Here is a 21,999-nt window from a genome sequence, read left to right on the forward strand (position 1 = left end):
GTTACTTTTCAGAAGTGAGAACGATATGTAAGACGAAAAAGTTTGATCTGAGAAAGTGACAAGGATTTAGGTTTTTGGGTTTTTTTGGTGGGGTGGGTGAGTGAGCCTTCCTGGAAGCTGTGGGAAGGTTTTGGAGGAAGTGACGTTCTGAGTGCTTGTTGACAAGATCTGAAGTGGTAGGGGATGACGAGGGTTGGGGGGAGGGCTCCTTGGTAGGCCTAAATAAGTATATCAGGGTTTTCAACAGTTGCTAGCTTTACCAAAGGGATAAGTACACAGATTGCAATCCTTTGTTTCTCTTTGTACTTTAAGCAGGATAAAAATAACAATAGACAGTAGCATAACAAAAATTAAGGCCTACAATGCTCCCAGTATGATCTAGTTTGAACTGAGCGTGAAAAAAGAAAACCTTGCATAGATGAACTATTTTTTTTTTTGCTCTCCCCCATCACTTCCTGAAAGGCAAATTAATTTAAACTAGGAGATGTAACTTTTTTTAAAAGCCACACTATAGATGAATAAACATGCTTCTTGTGAAAGCAGTCTGTATTTCATGATAAAGTTAAGCTTGCATCTGGTACTGTTGTAGTTGAAAGGCCTAACTGGCAAAAAGGAGGCCACAATAGACAGCCTGTGTCTGAAATAGAAAGGAAAGAGCTTTAGCTGAAATGATTGACAGCTGTGCTGTCCAATGTAACAAGCTTGGAGGCAGGAATTATGTTTGTATGCAGGTAGGTGGCTGGGCCACCGAGACTATAGAACACACATATAGGGGTAAACAGGAGGATTACAATGCAAATCTCTTGGGGTTGGATACAAAAGCAAGTCTGTTCTGTATGTTTAGGCATAGATGTGTGTATCTAAGACAAGACAGTATTACGCTGCTAAGCAAGCTAAACTTTAGCAAATACTTTCTGGTAATTGGAGGTTAAGGAGAAATTCTATATGGTAGAAGATACTAGAGTTTGGAAAGAAATTCATTAGCCATTTTTCTCAGGCAGACAGCATGTGAGTAATATTTTATTAGGTTTTTGTTTTAAGACATAATAATGCTTTCTACAGTACAAGGCATAGGTTAGAGATTGTTTGCCATAACAGCACAGAATGTTATGAATTTTAAATTAAATTCATGGATTTTACAATTTTATTTTTCTAAGATAGTTAATGAAGAGGTGGCTGTTTTCTTACTGTTCTAACATATGTTAACAACTTGTGATTGTATGTGTATGTTGAACAGTGCAAAGGTGTACTGGATTTAAACTATACACATGTTTTAGGGTTGTTTTTAAATCTGGATTTTGCCAGGTTGGTAACAGAGATTGAAAATCCAGGAGAATTAAGGAATGCTTGTGGTAATTATTTGGTATGATTGTAAAGGTTGGCAAGTGTTAACTGGTAATTGTATTGTGTCTTGCATTTCTTTTCATCCTAGAGCAGGTCTCGTAATTGGGGATTTATCAACATTTCCACTGGGGTAATTTTACAGAATTATCTGCCTATGTTCTCCCTGCTGGCTCGTCTGGACTCTGGAGTGTGCTGCTAGGAATGAAGCCTTCTCTGGGGGTTTATTCTCGCTATTGCTGAAATGGAGCCATTCGCATATGGATTAATGCTTTATTTACATTTCACCTGAATCACTTGGATCAGTTCATTTTTATAAAGGAGACTGCTGTTCATCACTTTGCTGTGAACTCTTGATATATTCAGGCTGTTTGGTATGTTTGAATCTTTAAGGAAGAACTGAAATATAAAAATAAATAAAACTAGTACTGCATGGGTAGGTAATGATTTTTGGTATTTTTTATCTTAAGATGTTAATTTTTCTTAATTAGCCAGGATTTAGTTGGTGTCATTTTAGCATATAAATAACTTGTTGGCCTGTCTAGTTCTCAAATCTTGCCTGTAGCAAGCCCCCAATTTTACAAGTTGGGGGTTACATACAGAATTGCAGATTCTAATAAATGTGGTCTGTGCCACAACCACCAGGTTGTACAATTTCATGGGAGTGCTGAGTTCCAGAGCTTGATGGGGACAGGGAGGAAAAGAGATCAAACACTTGCTTTCAATCCTAATTAAAATCTTTATTCTCAGAGTATTCAGAGTAATTAGAGCTCTTACAAACTTACAACATTCTATATCAAGGTGTGGGGGAGGCATTTAATATTCTTCCCTTCCTTCAGCATACCTATACATTAGGCCAATTTCCTTAATCAGTTAATAGTCTGCTGTCCAGAATTGTGAGGATGCTCAGAGTCACAGGAGGTGTGTCTTTGACGTTTGAACTAATTTTTTTGGCAAACCTAGTATATACCTTGTATATATATACAAGGGACACATCTGTCTTGTCAGAGTAACCCTGTTTAGTTGCTATACTGATAGGCTCATGACTATTAATTTTTTTGTATACCTGCTTGATTTGAGGAACTAGTGTATGTTTTTGCAAAGTTACGTATATTCATAGAGCCCATTTCCAACTCCATTTTCATGTTGGCTACTCCTTGATTCTGTGGCGTATGCTTTGTACCTATGTAACCTGTGTTTTATGCTTATCTCCCCTGTTGCAACATCAGCATGCCATGAAGATGTCAAAGATATCTGTGGGAGATAAGTGAAATGTACCCAAGATATTCCTGCTTTCTTTCCCATAAAGCCATTCATAGTACCATTTTGGGTTTCTATATTTGTAACTGAACAACACATCCCAGAACTCTGAGATAAGTTAATGGTGAAGCATTTAAGGTATAATCTGCTATATAAAATAAAACTTTTCATGCTTACAAATTCAGAGAACACTGATTTCATTAGTAGCAGCTTTCTGATCTCTAGAGCTGTACTTTATGCAATCCAGTTTACTTGCTTCAAGTTGAGGTGAGGTGCTAGACAAATATTACAAAAGATCATTATTAGTGTAACAGGAAGGTACATACTGCTTTTATGATTTCTCACATTTTAATTAGGCTATAAAATCTCACTTCACAACACCCCCCCCCCATTTTTATAAACTTATGCTTTTTCCGCAGCATTTGCAGCTACTTTAAAACTGAGAAGCCAATGCCTTACTGCTTAGACACATCTGTTGTCAGTGTACAGGTGGCTTAAAGTAATGATGAGTTAAGCAACATTAATTATTCAATTTTTTATCTTCAGCCTTGATACTCAAGTAATTAGATGTCTTTACTACAAAAACTTTTGTATAAGTAGCTGACCGCTGATCAGTGGTTCAGGGAGACAACCAGATAAGTGGATAATGTGAAAGTTTCTTGATGTGTGTGAACAGAACCTCATTAGTTTTGTATGAGTATAACTGCTGGGTACTAAGCTATGTATTTCTTGTCAGGGGTTTAAAGTTGTTTTTTCCTCAAATTTAAGTAAATAAAGCAGAGGAAACAAGAAGTGTGTCAGCCTTGTAGATAAAGTTCTTTTTGGTTATTGTCCAAAAAGACACTTGCACTCAGAGATAGGATGTAACAAACTGAAACAGAAGTTGAATTCCCACTGTGTGAATGTTTTCCTCTGTATTGGTGAGTGATAAAGTGTGTGGGCTGAACAAAGAGTAAGGTCATTTGAGTGCCTAACTAGAGGGATTGACTTGAGCACTAGTCCTGCAAGCTACTGTATATGCCGAGAAATAATTGTTACTTGCCCCAGCTAAAAGCTGTGTACAAGCCACAGAATTGAACTGAAATTTTTAAATGAGGCAGATCAGAGAAGATCCAGAAACCATTATTCTAAAACGTTGGTTGAAATTAAACCAAAACAGAACGTCAGGAAAAAAATAAGAGAAAAAGCCTAGCCAAACCAATATCTGGGAGGTTTTGTACTTATTTTGAGTTTGTGCTTCTGTATGCTTGCTTCATTGAGGATGGGAAGTAACATTCTGGACAAAAGATCTCATCTTTGAGGCTGCAATCCTAAGTGTAATGGAGTTAAATGCTATAAAAATCAGTGCTGGCTGAGTAGTGATATGAGCCTTTAGCTTGAGTTTTCCTTCTGAATACACTCCATAGTAATGAAGACCACCACAGGCATTCCAAACTATTTTACTTCATCTTTAACTTTGAGGTTTTGGAGGCTTCCATTCTATTAGCAAAGTCTCAACATCATTATGTGCCATGCTCATTGTTTCATTGAAGGCATGTAACATCTCCATTTTTAAAAGTCAGTAACATTGTACACAGCAAGATCCCATTCTTTTCTATTCCTTTCTATTCTGTTCCTTTCCAACTAATGCAAGGGATCACATATTCTGACAGACTTTGTGACTGTGCTACTGGAGCGTTTGGTGTAGTGGTTAAGAGTGGCAGGACTTTAATTTTTTATTAAAATTTTAACATGTAACAGGATCAACAATAAATGCATAGATAGAAGATGACATTATACATAACAATGCTCAGGCAAAAGAGCAACAACAGTCATTAATACACAATTAGTTAAGCAGTGTACTTCAGCAATAAGATTCTAATACAGTATAAAGCAAGCAAGTAACAACTCTACCGGGAGAAATATAAACAAGTAAATCCATTATATCACATAACAAGTTTATAATTCAAATTTCAGGGTTTATAACCGTATAGTAAGGTAGCTTAGAGACCAGCCATTCGTTCTGGGATAGAAATTCCAGAAATGGGTACCATTTTGCGCAGTTTGTAGATTTGGAGGGGTTCTGCAACAATCGAATTCTGTCTGTTATCTTTTCCATTATAAGGTGATCCCATACCAATTTATACCATATGTCAAGATTGGGTGGATAATGCGATTTCCATCTGAGTGCAATCGCAGTCTTTGCAGCTACCAAGAGAGTTCTGACCAATTCCTTCCTTAATTGGGGAATTGCCAAATTTTCCCAGAGATCCAAGAGAATCAGGTTTGATTCCCCACTCCTCCACTTCAAGCCAGCTGGGTGACCTTGGGTCAGTTACAGCTAGAGATGGGCATGATCCGCATTACGATTCAAAAAACCCCACGATAATGGCGATCGCGACTCAGCGGATCGTGATCGGCCACGGCCAATGATCCAGCGATCGGGAGGGGGGCTGGATCGTGCTCGGATCGGGAAGCCAGACACTCAGGTGCCAGTAATCTATTCCTGGGACAACAGAGCCAGGGGAATGCCTGAGCTGTGTTTCCCCTCCTTCTGTCACCTTGGAAACCCGAATGGAAGCCCAGCTTTCCTTGATCAGCAAGGCTTCCTTCCAACCACGGAGCAGCAAAGCAGTCACCAGTTGGGAGAAGACAGCCAGGGGAGGGAGGGGGAAGGGGGTGTTCTGTAGCCATGGGAACTCCAATCTCATCCCTGCAAACCATGATAGGCAGCTCTGATGGCCAAACACAGACAGACAAACACAGATGCCGCCGGCATCACCCACCGTTCTTTTCTTGCCAGTGCGCTCCTTTTTGGCCTGGTGGGCGGGCACATGGGGGGTGCTGCCGGTGAGCGGCCAGACCCCCTGCCCCCTGAGGGGAGGCGGCTCGTCGCCGTCTCCCTGTGCCCGCCGGGCCCGGGGGCCGCCGCCAACACCCACCTTCCCACATAGCTGGGAATAGCAGCGCGCCCCACTTTGGCCTCCACGATCCACGGATCGGGAACGGGAGATGATCGGTGTGGATCGTTTAGTCGGGATCGTCACCAGCACCGATCCACGATCAGCTGGATCGGCAATTTTTTTTGGATCGTGCCCATCTCTAGTTACAGCTCTTCTAAAGTTCTCTCAGCGCCCACCCCACCTCACAGGGTGATTGTTGTGGGGTTAATAATAGCATACTTTGTAAACCACTCTTAGTGGGTGTTAAGTTGTCCTGAAATTTTGGAGCATAATTTACTGGAATGCAATATTTTTTCATTTTTAGGATTTAGGATCCTCTTTATGATGATGATGGACTATCAGTACCAGACAAGGTTTAAAAAACTTTTGGAAGGCATGTATTTAGGAGTTACACTGACTGTTGCCGATTTTTTTTTTGCCCAATTAAATTTAAAGGATTTTAAGCCTGGTTATTTTAAAACTATTTATTGTGGTATTTAGTGTGGCATTGCTCAAGGCCAGTGGGCCAAATGAGCAGTATAATGAAAGTAAAGTAAAAATGACTTCATGTTTGTTTTTCTGTCTGCATTTCATGCATGGCATAAGCTACTCATGGAGGAATTGATGTTAGAGAAAGTTTCAGTGAATACCGTTATGATGAACTGACCCATCCTTACCCATGTTGTGTGTTGACATAGCTATATACTGTTGTATCATTGGGTAGCTTCTTCTGTACTGTGATATTTTTGTATCACACAATATGGTTAGGTTGCACCTCTGATAATGGTCTTTTCTAATGATTTAAATTACCCCACCCTGTGATTGAATTTTTTGTTGTGTTGAGCTGTATTTGTTGGATATTGCTTATCACATGCTATATTTTTCCTTGTACGTTAAGATTGCTTTGCGTTTATAGGAGATTCAGACACGACTGTTTTCTATATTCTTTAGTGACTATGCTAAAAGCAATTGTGGATAGAACTCTGTTCTTCAGATAATATGTTCCCAGATAAGTATGCATGCAACCTTAGTCCCATTCTGTATACTGCTCTGCTTGGAAATGATTATTTCTTTTATTATTATTTATATTTTATTATTATTTATTCAGTCTTTCTCACTGAAACTCAAGGTTGGTTACAAATTATGATGAAACCAATTTAATCAACAACAAAGATTTTTAAGAATCTTTTTCTTTTTCAAGAAAGAAAAAGTGTAAATTGCCAACCTGCATATCTAGTCACTTGTTTATTCCCCTGTATTTTTACACTTTAGTTATATGGCTGTATCTCTTCAGCAGAAAGCGTTATAGGATTTGTAGGCAGTCCCAGGATGACTATGATACAGGCTGTAAGAATGGAAATAGTGTTTTAGCAGGCATTAAGTGCATTTCTGTAGGGATAGGGCAGAATTAATAACCACTGTAATGGGTCTTTTTCTGGAATACTGCCTTTTTCATTATTTTCAAATTGACTGAATGATTATAAAAAGAATTGCTTGAATGATTAACACAATGTCTTGCTAGATGAACTTAAAAGGGTCTGGACTTGCAGTGCTGAGGTGTTAAAATTGTGTACCGCAACATGTTACGGTGAGATATCTGTCCTGTTCTTTGTTAGGCTGGACTCCTTAGGAGTAAGCTGGCCGAACTGGCCTTGGGTGCAAAGTAGCAGGGACATGGGCTGGAACTCATGCAATATTTAATGTCTCATGAAACCTTACATTGTTGCTTTAATGACATTGTTCATAACTTGGAATATAAAATTGTTATATTTGGCATATTTTGGCATTTATAATTAAAAGTATAAATGCCTTGGTATTTTACAAGCAAAATTGCTAATATGTGGAATACTCGAGAGAGCTATGACCTCCTGCACCCTGTGCTACATTAACACAGACATCTTAGTTTCTACCTTTTCAGAGGTGAAAAAAAATAAAAGGGAATATTATTTTAGATAGAAATTAATGCATACAGTCATAATAGGGCTAGCACTTTCATTGGCTATCAAGTTAAATTTTATAACATCGAAATCTTTAGTACTTGTAGCATTATACAAAGCAAATTAACTGTAGAAAAAAATTAATCAACATATATTTGAAAATTTGTTATGTATGGCTGGTATATACCTAGTATACAGTGTAATTAATAGTTAATGATGTAGATTGTTTTATGTAAAAAGTTGTTTCTGTACATTTTGAGGGAATAAAAGTTTGTCTTCAAAAGCATTTCATTCATTCAAAAATATTTCATATAATTTTTATTGTTCTTTCAAATCTTCCTTTGGAAAAATTCAGGAGGACACACTTATCCATAGGCTTAATACTGGCTATTATTCTATTTTTAAAGTTCTTTCTGAGGTAATCTTATCTTAATGCAGCCACATCCTTGCAGTCCTGAATTCAGTGTGCATTAAGAGGTTGAAGTATGGGGTTCTTAACATTAAACTGTACTTGACTTCTGATTAAGAACTGAAAATAAGACAAGTAATTGAAGATCGTTGTATGAACCCTATCAGTAGACCTCTCTTCTTCCATTACATTTGAAAGTAACTTAAAGATAGAAGCCTCAGTTCTTGAAAACATGAGAGCTGATGACCTTGGGTTAGATGCAGAGATCTGTGGGTACAAGGATTGCTGATCTTTCTTTTGTTCCCTTCCCTCATGAAGTCTCTTCTAACTACAGGAATGCTTATTCTCTGAGTTACAGGCTCTAGAGGGACTAATATTCATACACTTCAGGCTGAGCTGAACAAGGGAAGGGAGTGGAATCTCCCTTCCTACCACTTCCATCCTTACAGCTAAGCTGACAGGAGATGGAGGAAAGAGTGAATTTGCCCCATTCACTCAGTGCATTTTCCAACGTATGTGGTTTTTAGTATTATAGACCCACACCTACAGCTGTGAAAATCAGTTTTCTAGGTGTTGGAAAGGTCTTATGTGAGGGAGAGGGAAGAGAACAAGCTAAAGATGAACATCCTTCAGTCTAACTCCTTGACTTCCACCTACTTAAGTGTCCCAGCTTTTCTTAGAAGCACTTTTCTAAGATTACTTTTCTTCACTATGATAGCAAAGCATTACAAGTGCTTTAGAGAGTAGAATTAAAAGTTTTGGATCTTTGCTTGATAAATATTAACAATGCAAATAAACATTTCAGTCATCTAGTTTTTAGCTTATTTGCTACTTCTCCTTTTACTCAAAATAGGAATGCTAGTCTAACTGCATTTTATCTTCTCTTTCTTAAATCTGTTTTGCAGCTCTCCTAGTGGTCAGCCAAATATGGCTTCCCTTGTGGATTTGACTGGGAGCACTGCAAACATGATGGCAGGGGGTACAAAATCCACAGCTGTGTGAAATTTCCTTATTTTCCTGACACACTTTTACTGGTAAATACTTTGTAAATCTGGAAGCCTTAAAATAGTCAACTGATAGGGAATTAGGCTTGAAGAAGAAAAGTCTTGTTTGAAGTAATGCACTGCAGTCAGTTAGTGTATACAGTTCCCACTGAGAATTGTGATTCTCAGAGAGCAGTGGTACCAAGTGGCTTAAGTGCCATCTGTAGCTCTTCTGAGCACTGTTCCCCAGTTTGGTACCTTTCCCATGTTCCAGGAAAGTGAGCAAGGCCATTGCCAAGTAGGAGTGGAGATTCACACCTTGAAATAGCTGCCACTGGAAGAATTGAAGGATGGGTAAGCTGTGAGCCTCCTTGAGTTGCAACCTCATGCCAGGGAGGAAAGTAAAGGACCTATCTTCTCCATCATCCCCCTTCCCTCTCATCCAGCACACAGGCAGCTGCTGGGAGGAGAGCAGGCTGGATCCACCATCACCATGGCAGCCACTTAGGAAAAGAGTGGCCATACTCCATGGCTTACCTTCAGGAGCCTTGGTAGCCTGTCTTGCTTGAGCTGTTGGACCTTATGCTGGGGGGAGAGAGGAAACACAGGGATCAGGAAGGCGCTCCAGATGCAGCAGAGGCTTCCTGTGGAACAGCAGTGGTAGGGAGAGGCACCCCTACATGTGCAGAGATACTCTGGTAATTAAAAAAGCTATTGTAATTACATATTTAATAGTTGTATTACTGCATGCATATGTTTGGGTTGGTGCTCAAGTCATAAATGGTCATGTGGCTCTTGGTTGATGGTGATTGTGAATGTGGCTCCTTGCAAGCCACAGATAAATACCACTGTTTTAGCAACGTCTCGTCCCTGGGGTTGCTTCATTTTAAAAAGTTGTAACCTGAGGATTCTGATAGGATGCTTGCAGAGGAGTTTCATCCTACCTGTATGCTTCCCCATTTTGACAAGCAATGTTTAACCAAGGGAGAGATGCCAGTTGAACTTGGGACAGAACCTGGTGGTTCAGTTCTGCATGCTTTTTTTTATGCAGACTCTTTATATCCATTTCATTTTGACCTCTGACACAGTTTTATAACTAGAATTGTCACAGTGTCCTTAAGGGACTGTGAATCTTTTAAAACTCTGTAACTACTTTCAGTACTGTCAATTATGGATATCTTTCTGGAGTGCCCGCAGGTTTAGGAGGTGGAGACACTAATCTTTAATGGTTTCATGCCAGTCTGGCATATCAAGTCCAGAAGGAGTAATGGTGGTGAACTATTGCTCTGTGCTCTGGTATTAATTCTGTGGAGTTACTCGTGGCTCTTGTTTGCCACCTCTGCCAGTTCTCTTTGACAGTAGGAGAACCATTAAATCAGTTATATGAATGATAACCAACGTTTCTCTATTAATCCAGGGAATTTAGTGAATGTCCTTACTAGGTACCTGAAATTGTTAATGAGATGGGGACTAATAAATTGAAAGGTGGGAATTGATGGCAAGTAATTTAACTGATCATGAAGCTGCTGTAAGTTGCAGCTGAATGAAGTTTCATTCCACCTTGACTCTGGAAATACTCTTATATCCTTTATTGCGTATGGGTCTGTAAGTGATGATTGTAGTTGACTGGGCAAAGAGTTGTCTTCGTGTTGCTCCCCATTTAGAGATCTCCGCACTGTCACCTCTTAGGTGTTTCTGAGTCAGTCCTGTTTATCTAAGGTTTACTTTTTTGTTTAAATTGTGCTTCTGTTAGATGTGTAATTGAGAGCTGGAGTTTTGGTTTTTGACTGATTGACTTTTTATTTTAGCTCCTTTAATGCTGCAGTGTTAATGAATACAGTTTTCATGAATTTGTAAGCATTTTCAGTATCATAGTCTGGCTCAAAAGAGGCATAGAAACATTAAAGAAATGTTTTCTCCCTTTCTACTGAGAGTGGTCTGGGTATATAATCTCTCACTTTGGTGACTGCTTCATTCATCTATTGAAGTGGGCTCTGCCGCATGAAACCTTATGCTTTTTTAAAAAATGCTGTAGACACCAAATCACTAGCAGTTGAGTGCTAGTATGTTTGTCAGTCTTTATTCTAGTATAGTGTTGCATATTATTTTACAGGAATACACAAAACGTCTTGTGTGTGGTGCAGGGGCAAATGAGTTCCCTTCATGACCAGCATGAGAACTTTTCGGGATCATGGAATTTGGGACTAGATGGACTGTTCTTATGATAGATCTGTAATTTTATTCTTCATTAGCACTGACAAGGTCTGACACTGAAAGATGTACCTTTTGGAATAAAACATTTGGTCATGCTGCCAGTTAGTGCTTGCAGTTTAAACCATGCTTATATATTTCTCATCAGTTAATAACTTGATACTTGAAAAAGTGGCAGAATATATGGACATAATTAACTGAAAAGTATGTTTTGTGGCTGTTGGAAATAAACTATCTCTAGAATGGGAACTATCTTGCAGGGCTTCATAGGGCACAATCTTATCTCCTATGTTATTCAACCTCTACGTAAAACCTTTAGGAGAACTCATTCGCAGCTATGGAGTTGGATGTCATCAATATGCAGATGACACAGAGATGACAACTCTATATCTCGCTATCCAGGTCCCTGCAGGATGCAGTGGAAATCTTAGATCGCTGCCTGACAGCTGTAGTGAAATGGTTGAAAAACAACAAACTGAAATTGAACCCAGACAAGACCAAAGTGATGCTTGTTGAGAAAGCAGAGATCTTGAAGAACATTGTGCTCTCCACTTTCGATGGAGTTCGTCTGACCCTTGCAGACTCAGTTAAGAGCCTAGGGGTTATACTGGATCCAGCAGTATTACTAGAAAAACAAGTTAAGGCAGTGGCAAAAAAGGCTTTCTACAACCTCGTTCTAGCCTAGAAGATGGCTTCTTATCTTGACATGGCTGACCTGGCCACTTGAATTCATGCTATGGTAACATCAAGGCTTGACTATTGTAATGCTCTATACATAGGTCTCCCATCTAAGTTAACTAGGAGGCTCCAATTAGTGCAAAATGCTGCAGCTCGACTGTTATCAGGAGCATGAACATCAGTCCTATCCTACAGTCGCTCCATTGGCTACCTATCAGTTACCATGCTCGGTTCAAGGTATTAGTTAATACATACAAAGCTCTTCATGGCTTTGGTACGGCATACCTACGGGACTGCCCCCCTCCCTATGTTCCTCCACGGCAGCTTCGCTCATCTGGACAGGGTCTCCTGCAGGTGCCAGGCAGCACACAGGTGAAGTCAGCAGCAGCCCGTATACAGGCTTTTTCTGTGGTGGCCCCTATCCTGTGGAATTACCTGCCTGAGGAAGTCAAAAGGGCCCCCACTCTCCTGGCTTTTCGTAAACGATGCAAAACCAAACTATTCAAAAAGGCTTTTTACTCAAATGGGAGGGCTGTATTGTTAGGAAGATGCTTCGCTAATGAGTTAGGGACCATAGACTTCACCACTATATTGCCTTCCATATTATTTGCTGCTTTAAATATGTACTTCTATGTACCACCAGTGCTCCATGTTGTCTAATGTTAGTCCTAGAATTGATTGTGTTCTGCTTCAGTATTTTTTCTACTCTGTATTGGATTCTTGCTAATACTATGTCTTTTAAACTTGTATTTATTTACCATATGATATTGTTTATGAAATGTCGATACTGTATTGAAATGTACTTGATACTGCTTGTACTAATCTCATACTGTGTAATCCGCCTTGAGTCTCAGTGAGAAAGGTGGACTATAAATGACATAAATAATATATAAAACTAATTGGTCTGTGGGGGCATGTGACATGCATGTCATGTGTAAAGCAGTTTCTCAGGAAAGCAGCCGTAGAAGAATTATTTGAAGTAACATCTGGTGATATGAAAGTTTTGTTTGTAGCATTTGATCTGTGAAAATCTGGTGGCTTGTACATGGAAGACCTTACTTATAATAATAACATTAGATTTATATACTGCCTTTCAGGACAACTTAATGCCCACTCAGAGTGGTTTACAAAGTATGTTATTATTATCCCCACAACAAAACTCCCTGTGAGGTGGGTGGGGCTGAGAGAGCTCCAGAGAGCTGTGACTGACCCACGGTCACCCAGCTGGCTTCCAAGTGTAGGAGTGGGGGAATCAAACCTCGCTCTCCAGATTAGAATCCCGTTCTCTTAACCACTACACCAAACTGGCTTGATACGGTAATCAGTTATCTACGAAGATGCATGTGTGAACTGTTCCTTATTAGAATTGGAGTACATCTGATAACTCGCTGGAAAGCAATAAATTAGGGTATCAGTGCAGGCTGTGCTTGTAGACAACATCTGAATATCAGTTCTCTCAAATTTAAACACCTTTCAGGAGTTTTAATTGTAATTTAATTCAAAATTACTTAACAAAATGTACAGCACTTACTAAGGAGAAATAACAAAAATAGCATATATTACTATTGTATAAAGCATTTTAAAAGTGCAAAAATGCACACACATGTCAGATTGTTTTAGCTGCAGTGGAGTTTGATAAAATGGCACACAGCCTATCTATGGGATTTACACACGTGCAATTACAGCCAAGGTAATTTGTTATCTTAATGTAGTGACTTTGACTTAGATTTTACAATCAGTTTTCATTTTTAGTCCCAGAATATTTCATTGACATTTAAAGATTAAACAGTAAGACTTGAGTGAAACGTGTAATAATAATACTAATAACGTCACTTATATACTGCTCTTCTAGACAGATTAGTTCCTCACCCAGAGCGGTGAACAAGTTAGTGTTATTCTTATTCCCACAATACAGCTGGGGAGCTGGGGCTAAGAGGAGTGGCTTAGTCAAGGCCACCTACTGAGCTCAAGGCGGGAGTGGGATTCAAACCAGTAGAATACTGATTCGCAGCTGAACCACTTAACCACTGTGCTATAAACTTCCTTAGCACAGAACTTGATTCTCCCTTATTTCAAGAAACAAATGCAACCAGGGCTTTTTTTTCTGGGAAAAGAGGTGGTGGAAATCTCTATCACATGTGCGTGCACAAAGCACGCACACGCTCCAGAAAATATGCGGTGACATCACTCCCGGAAGTGACACTGCTTCTCAGAACCCAGCACAATGCATTACGACGAGATAAATGTTAGTAAGCTTGGAAAATTACACTGTTAAGAGAAAGGGTTTGTTTCCTTTCTGTATCCTCTACAAAAAGTGAAATCTTCCATTCTGTCATGTCTGTGTACAACCATGCCATGGTTGTATGTTTGTTATATTGCTTGTGCCACAATATTCTGAAGCTACACTGCATTATTACTAAATTGATGTGTAACTCTCTCTGATCATCTGTAACTATATCACAAACATTACTTCCTTAGGACCCAGAAAGGGCCTCTCCTGTTATCTTAGAGAAATATGCAAGTCTCGGCTAGCCATGACCTTGATGTATCTAGATGCCAGTTTTTACTCCTGTTCCCAGATGCTAGGAATTGGGCATTGTATACCTAACACAAAGTCATAACTGAATAGGTTCTCACATAACTCTTGTAGGCTTGCACACCAAAATCTTAACTATCATTTGGAGCGCAGGAAAATCAACTATAACCTAGATTGCTCGATTTGAATTGTCACTTCTGTCAAGCTCCGTGATAGAGAACAGACCTGAACTGCATAGATCCTAATAAAGCTGATTCTGCTGGAACCAACCTGTGTTCACTGTGGATGGGCTTGAGGGGTTTACCTGCCAGGGACTGACACATTCCCTTTCCCAAACATTTCATTTCTTTGGAATCATATTTTAAAATATGCAAGAAGGAAGGGGCCACTGAAAATCCAAAACCTGTCTCACAAATCTAAATTCTAATAGATTCCCTCTGCCAGCGTAGAAAAAAAATCCAAAATTCTTTCTCAAAACTCCACAGAGTCTGAAATTCCTAATCTAATGAATATTGAATTTTCAAATTTTCAAGGAGGGTTTTGCTTTACTGGAGCAATTCAAAATTAGATACTCATCTTTAGCTGCATTAGATTTATACTTAGTTTAAAATGGCTTTTTTGTTGCCTGCCAACTCTAACCTTACCAGTGGCTAAGCTGTTGTGACATTGTGAAATGCTCATAAATATTCCAATGTCCCAGACAAACAATATTCATAAAAACTTCCTTAACACCCACATGTCCACTGCAATTTCAGTGATGTTGATCAGCTGAGGGTGGGGAGAACCATTTGAGTTACAGCTATTAAGACTATTAAGACATAAGAACTCCTATATGAATATATTGATGAAAGCCTTCTGTGACTTGGACACAGCTATCCATTCCTAGCATAAAACTGGAATAACTATAACTAATATTTTAACTAATACAAATAACCATAACTGATATATTTAACTAACGCAGAACCAATCTGCAGTCAAAAACTGGGAACCATAACAATGTCAACTTCAGTCAACAAAAGAATGAAAGTGACACACACACATATATGCACAGCCCCACCCACCCCCATGAAAAGAAAGCAGAATGAACTCAAAGCAGCACACACACACACAGCCCCAAGTATGAAAATAAAACAGAATGAACTCAAAGCAGCGCACACATACACACACCCTCTCTTTCTCTCACTCAAACTCACAGAGGAATGAAAAAAGCAGAATGAACTCAAAGCAGCTAAGCCTCCTCTGCAGAGCCTGCACTGGGCCGAGCAGTGTCTGCTTGCATTCTCTTTCTCTCTCATTCAAGAAAGCACAATGAACTTAAAGCACCTAAGCTTCCTCTGCAGAGCCTGCAGGGCCGAAGGAGGAAGGAATCACGTGGGCAGATTCTAGAGCTGCCGGAACGCCGTTCCAAAGCGTTCCCCCTCAAAAAAAGTCCTAAATGCAACCATTCTCTAATCCTGTCCAAGGACAGATCTCTGTACGTAGTCTCCACACTGTTGCTTCTTTCCTTTTTTTAACAAGTCATAGAGACTCTAGGGCTAGAAACAGCTCCTGCCTGGGGGAAAAAATTGCTAGGGAGAAAACTTTGATAAATAAAGGGTTCAGCTCCCTTGTTGTGCCCACTTATGCTTTGCTGTAAATCAATCCCACCCCATATATCATGCATACACACTTCATAGGGGTACTGTCACACAGATATCCTATAAAAATAGGTGGGTTCTGTATTGTAGGTTGGGTTTTAAATATGCCTCCTGTGCCTGAAACTGTTGAATGCTGCCGGCTTTTATAAAGTAACTTTTAACTTAAGCATTAGCGTGATACATTAAACAACTTAAAACAAATACCATTAAATGAAATGGGACATTTAATTTGCCTGCTGAAAATCATCCCTACAATATAAGACTGATACCTGTGTGTGAAGGAGCAGTTGCATTTCTATGAGCTGATGTTCTGTCCCATGTGCGTAATGGCTTGCTTTGTACTGGAGTGATAACTTCAGTTATATGAGAACCTTTATATCTAGAGTCCTCAATGTTGGTTGTCAGAATGTTCTGTTTTGGGGCTTGTGTATTAGAGTGCTGTAGACTGCATGTGAGCATTCCGATTTCACAGGTAGTATGAAAATATTTAACAATTTTGATAATCCCATGAGAGAGAAGTCTTCTCATATGAAGCCTAGAGGACTCTTCGCTCCAACGACAAACATCTATTAAAGATCCCTGGCCCTAGGGAGGCCCGCCTGGCATCGACCAGGGCCAGGGCCTTTTCAGTCCTGGCCCCAGCCTGGTGGAACACCCTGTCCAATGAGACCAGGGCCCAGCGGGATTTGTTATCTTTCTGCCAGGCCTGTAAGACAAAGCTGTTCTGCCAGGGATATGGTTGATGCGAGGTGGTGCCCTCTAGCCGGGAGAGTATAGCAGCACATGCCCTCTGTACTAGTGACGCCCTCCATCTCTCACATATTTCCCTGCCAAATTGCTCTGGAGATGGATAAAAAGGTGGTCGGGTAGATCAATGCGCTGCTGTGTTTATATATATGTATTTTAACTATGGTATTTAAATGTTTTATGGTTTTAAATTGTATAAATTGTGATATGTAATTTTAAATTTTATTTGTAATCCGCTCTGAGCCTGCTGATGTGGGGAGGGCAGAATATAAATCAAATATAAATAAATAAATAAAATACATCAGATACAAATGATTTTTAATATAGACCATGTTTGTAGGATGTTTCATGTAGTTTACTATTATGGAAGTAGATGTTTAGAATCCTGTGTGGCTAAGATTGTCACTTTAGGTAAAGACCAATACAAGACTGATACAAAAGAGATTTTTTTTTATTAGCTTGTATCTAGAACTTCTATTTATTGCCTTTGCTCCCCAATAAATTTCTATCAGAACAACCTTTCAATATCCCAAAAGTAACCTGTTGTCTTTGATTGTTTGACCTCTAAAAATATAATGATAATGCCAAGCTGGGCCTTGGTGGTATTTAATATTACAAAGTTAGTGTTTTAGAGTGTGTGCGTTATGTGCAGTCAAGTCGCGTTTGACTTATGGCAACCGTATGGATGAGACTTTCAAAATGTCCTATTATTAACAGTCTTGCTCAGATTTTGCAAAGTGGAGAGTGGCTTCCTTTAATGAATCAAGCCATCTCATTTTGGGTCTTTCTCTTTCTCCCTCTGAGGCGGAGGACATCTTGGGTGTTTCCCACCATCCTATCGGGGAGGCAGGAAGTAGAATTTCTTCCTCTTCCTCTGGTAGGTGGGACCACCCTCTCTGTCCTCAGTTCTTTCCTGCCTCCGGGGAGAGCAGTTCTGTCTTGGGATAGCTCTGATACCTACTCACTGCTTTCTCCTGATCTTGATTTCTCATCCCATCCTCTACTTTCTGTCTCTATTTCTATTTCTACTTCTATCCTTTTTCCTTTGGATCCTTTTCCCTTCCATATTCCACCCTTTCTACTCGGAGGAGAACAGGAAAAGGAACCATGGCTTCCAGGGAGTCCTTGGATTCCGAAGGCAGCTTTTTGGACAGGACATCGGATCGGGCCCAGGAGTCCGTCCTACCGACGGCAGGGCCGAGCACAGCCGGCACCGGCATGCCACTAAGGCCCGCACGGTCCCTTGGCGAGGAACGACCAGCAGCGGAGACCTGACCCTCTAAGCTGCCCCAGATGTCGAAGAGGGAGCAGGGAAAGGCCGCGCACCCCATCCAGCCAGCTGAGGGTGCTGCGGCTCAGCGGGAAACTCAGCTGCGGCAGAAGTTTTCCCGTGCGAATGCGGCAACGCGCTTGCCAACCTCCCGGCGGGGGAAAGTCGGCCGAGGAACACCACAGATGATCAGAGCTCCAGCCGCATGGGACAGGAAGCCTCCGTAAGTGCCCCCAGCAACGTGGTATCTTAAGGTATCACCTTAAGAAAAGAGATATTGTCTTTGTGCCAACAGGAGCCTCAGTGCTCCAGTAGCGAGCATCCTCCCAGGGGGTCAGCACATAATATCACCAGCCAAGAAGCAGGCAACCCCTGGCCCACAAAAGCTGCCAGAAAGGCCATAGGCAAGCAAGCAGATAAATCTGCCTGCTGGCTGGAAGACGGGTTGTCCATCAGCGAGGGCTCAGAGGTTGGGGTCTTCCTCTCTGAGGAAGAGGAGGAGGAAGAGACACCCAAGGTAGAACAGTCCTATAGGCTGTTCCAAGCTGAGGACTACCAATATCTCCTGTCAAAGTCTGTTGCAGCCTTAGATCTCAGGGAAACCCCACAAGGGGAGGAGGAGGAACTAACAGCAGAGTCTCGCAAAATCAGACCCAAGGGGAACAAGGAGTTCTTCCCTAGATCGGAAGAAAAAGCCAAGGTCTTCCCTTTCCCCGAGTTCTTTGAGAGACAACTGAGGGCAGAATAGGCCAAGCCAGCAGCCCCCAAGCAATTCTCAAATGCCAGTAAAAAACTGTATGCTCTTCCTAACTTTGCATCTGAGTTATTACAGGTACCGATTGTAGACGCCCCCGTGGTGGCGCTCCAGTCACAAGGCCTACTGTCGGAAGATGGTCAAGGATCAATCAACGATGCTGTGGACAAGAAGGGGGACGGAACCCTCAAGAGAGCGCATGAAGCAATGGCTATGGCTATCAGAGCCTCGGCTATAGCATCGATAGTATCCAGAGCTTCGGTGGTTTGGATCTGGAGATTGATGGAACTCATCCCAAACAACAGCAAACGACTTCTAGAGGGAAGCAACAGAATCCTGAAGGCCAACACGTTCACCGCAGATGCCACCTTAGACGTTATGTCTTTCGTGTCTAGAGCTATGGCTACAACTACGTCGGCAAGACGCCTCTTCTGGCTTCGGGCATGGCCAACAGACACCCAAGCCAAGACCATACTGATGTCCTACCCCTTCACGGGCGGTAAGCTTTTCGGGGAACAACTGGACAAGATTCTCGTCAAGACCAGGGACAAGAAAAAGGTCCTTCCAAGATCATTAAAAAGAACAGAGAGGTGGTCCTTCGGCTACCAGACCTTCAGATCCCAACACACGTTGCCCAGGAGCAGACCAGACAAAAAAGCGCACCTGGAATCCCCAGAGGACACAGACGTGCAGAGGAGCCTTCCAAGCCAGATTGCAAAGACAGCAGTTCAACCACACCAACAGGCACAAGTTGGACGACAAAAGCCAGAAGCCCTGACTCGCAGGAGGCTCTGGTGGGGGGAAGACTACTTCTCTTTCGTCAAATCTGGATGTCATCCAAAGCGGATGCCTGGGCAAGAGAGGTAGTATCCAGTGGCTACTTAATAGAATTTCACTCAATTCCACCAGAGCGTTTCTTAATCTCCTCGCTAAAGAAAGACCTATCCAGATGCGACATCACACACAGGGCCATCAGTCACCTCTTGGAAATAAAGGCAGTCGAACCGGTTCCCAGCATCGAGGAACGAAGAGGAGTGTACTCCATCTTCTTCACTGTTCCAAAGAGGAATGGGCACTGGAGGGTCATACTGGATTTGAAGTACGTGAATCGGTTCATAAGACTACATCACTTCCAAATGGAGACCCTTTGCTCCATAGCAGAGACACTTCAGGAGGGAGAGTTCTTAACATCTGTAGATCTTACCGAGGCGTACCTTCATGTTCCTATCGCTCAAGCCCACAGAACGTTTCTGAGATTCTGCGTAGGGGGCCTACATCTACAATTCAGAGCTCTACCTTTCGGACTGGCCACGGCCCCGAGGGTTTTTACCAAGCTTCTCATATAGTGCCGATCATCAAACTTCGGGAAATGGGCCTCCATCTCTATCTTTACCTGGACGACATCTTAATCAGATCCAAAACCAGAGAATCCTCCATTCAAGATACCAGACGCATACTACAGTGTCTGACGGAGTATGGCTTCCTAATAAATACGTCCAAGTGCTCCCTACAACCAACACAGAGCCAGGAACACCTGGGACTGATAATAGACACCCGGGTGGGACGTTTCTTCCTTCCCAAGGAAAAGATTGCCAAAACCAAACAGTTGGCACGGTCTATTATCGGACAGACTTCGTCCCTGCTGATGGAGTTATCAAAACTACAAGGACTTTTGGTAGCAGATGCAGAAGCGATTCGATGGGGCCCCTTCCACATCAGGGCCCTCCAATCCTTTCTGCGGCCCTTCCAGTGGCAGATTGCGCAGAGACAGGTCGTGAAGATGCAGCTGCCCAGACAGGTCAAAGAAAGCCTGAAATGGTGGACGTTGGAATCCAACCTGAAACAAGGCAAGAGTTTTCTCACCCCGACTTACAGACAGATATTTATGGACGCGAGCCTTCAAGGTTGGGGAGCCACTTTGGACGGCTCCCCGATCCAGGGCACCTGGTCACTGAAAGAGCAATCGCTACTGATCAACGTCCTAGAAATGAGGGCCATTCATCTCGCAATGAAAGAGTTCAGCAGTCAGATCTACCTCACGCACATCCTTATCTGGATGGACAATATAGCCGCAAAGGCTTACGTCAACCGACAAGGGGGGACGAGGTTGTCAAGACTTCAGAGAGAGGTATCCAAGATCATCAGCTGGGCAGAAGAGAATCTTCTGTCAATCAAGGCGGAGCATGTCAGAGGCATCTTGAATGTGCAAGCGGATTGGCTAAGCCGAGAACAGTTACATCCAGGGGAGTGGTCTCTCAACAAGGAGATCTTTCTGTTTGTCACGGCACACTTCGGTACTCTGAAAGTGGATCTCTGCCTCGCATCTGAATCGCCAGGTGCCTAGATTCTTCTCCAGATATTTCCACCCAGAGGCGGAGGGCATCGACGCCCTGACATCGACATGGCCAAGGGGCCTACTGTATGCCTTCCCCCCACTGCCAATCCTGCCCAAACTACTGAGGATACGGGAGCAGAGGGCGAACGGGATACTGATAGCTCCGTGGTGGCCAAAGAGACCCTGGTTCTCTTCCATTCAGCTTCTGTCCAGCACTCCTCCGATACGTCTCCCCTTACAGCCGGACATTCTACAACAGGGTCCCATATGGCACCCCCATCCAGAGTGGATGTCACTGACAGGATGGAAATTGAACGGGGACGTCTATCCCTGATGGGATACCATCCACAGATAATTCGAACCATGTTGGCAGCACGTAAATCGTCAACTATAAAGATTTATAATATGACTTGGAAGGCCTTCACACGCTGGTGCCGGCGCAAGAAGCTGGACCTGGCGAAACGTCTTTGACGAACATTCTTGGTTTCCTTCAAGAAGGCCTGGACAACGGCCTGAGACCGGCAACGCTGAAGAAACAGGTAGCAGCCATTAGTACAGTTATACCCATGGTGGAGAGCGAAGCTCTATCCTTACATCCTCATGTGCGTAAGTTTCTCAGGGGAGCGACGCTGATGAATCCTCCCACAGTACACAGGTTTCCGACGTGGCGTTTGAGCGTAGTGTTAAAGGCTCTCACAAGACCACCATTCAAACCAATTAGAGATGTGGCCATGAAATGGCTCAAGCTAAAAGTTATTTTTCTCATAGCAATCACATCAGCACGCAGGGTTTCTGAGTTGAGTGCCCTATCCGTCCGTTCCGACCTCTGCGTCTTCCATGCAGACAAGGTAGTGTTGAGAACTGATCCATCTTTCCTTCCGAAAGCCTATCAACTTTCCACCGTTCTCAAGAAATTAATTTGCCTTCCTTTTGTCCAAAACCAAGACACTCTAAGGAACGTGTATGGCATACCCTTGACG

The 21,999-nt window shown here is 41.9% G+C and overlaps 1 protein-coding gene across 1 annotated transcript in view; it reads left to right on the forward strand.

Annotated features, from left to right (window-relative positions):
- Positions 1–21,999, forward strand: part of CNOT6 (CCR4-NOT transcription complex subunit 6) — a 58,539-nt gene that overhangs the window by 923 nt on the left and 35,617 nt on the right. The gene's annotated exons all lie outside the window — the stretch shown is intronic.

Source organism: Eublepharis macularius, chromosome 4 (genome assembly GCF_028583425.1).
Source record: "Eublepharis macularius isolate TG4126 chromosome 4, MPM_Emac_v1.0, whole genome shotgun sequence".
Lineage (NCBI taxonomy): Eukaryota > Metazoa > Chordata > Lepidosauria > Squamata > Eublepharidae > Eublepharis > Eublepharis macularius.